This window comes from Coenobita brevimanus, chromosome 7 (assembly GCF_032717465.1).
Source record: "Coenobita brevimanus isolate Jiangsu-jjx chromosome 7, ASM3271746v2, whole genome shotgun sequence".
In the NCBI taxonomy this organism is placed as follows: domain Eukaryota; kingdom Metazoa; phylum Arthropoda; class Malacostraca; order Decapoda; family Coenobitidae; genus Coenobita; species Coenobita brevimanus.
The window spans coordinates 11,170,185-11,170,965 of NC_136960.1; positions in this window are offsets into that span (position 1 = coordinate 11,170,185).

The following is a 781-nucleotide window of genomic DNA, read 5'->3' on the forward strand; positions in this document are numbered from 1 at the left end:
AAGATCATTTCCCTTTCCCAGGCTTGCCTGGAGCTCTGTCTATCTATCTATTTATCTGTCTATCTGTTATGATTTTTAATTATAATATGGAGTCCTGACACCCCTAAGTGGATGGTATTTCCATAAATGATGATAACATTACAATAATTAACATCCCTGCATTAAAAATGGATAACTTCCTTATAGACCTATAAGAAAATACCAGGCTTAACTTTCAAATATAGGCAATATTCTCCGTCTACCATAGCGGACACCCACCCTTTCCAATATTTCACCCATACGATGATTAGGGGACGGTGTCTTATGGACAACGTCAAAGTGACGTCACGGTATGAGTGAGGGGAGGGGGAATTTCCCTGCTAACCTCGCTCCAGCAGTGGGTAAAACAGTCTCCTCGCGTGCTTATTTTCCTCTTATACGTGCCTTAAGTCTCCACATTTGGTAATAAACCATACTGACGCCAGTTATTTCGGGGTGTGAAACATACCCTGGGAAAATATCATTGTAATCCAACGCTTTGATAAATAATTATTGCCAAAAACACTGCTCCACTGCCTCTAGAATCCATGGTAATGATGAAGACGTGTGTAAGCGTCACTGGGTTTGCTGGAATGGTTCAATGTGTTAATCTGTTTCCTCACTTTTTTTTTTTATTATTAAGTGTTCGACTCTAAGCATTGGGTTCACAACCTGCTCCCAAGGCCCAGTAGTCCTCCTACATACCATACACCTCTACATGTCACCACTTCGGCAGTAACACCCACCGTCCATATTGAATACA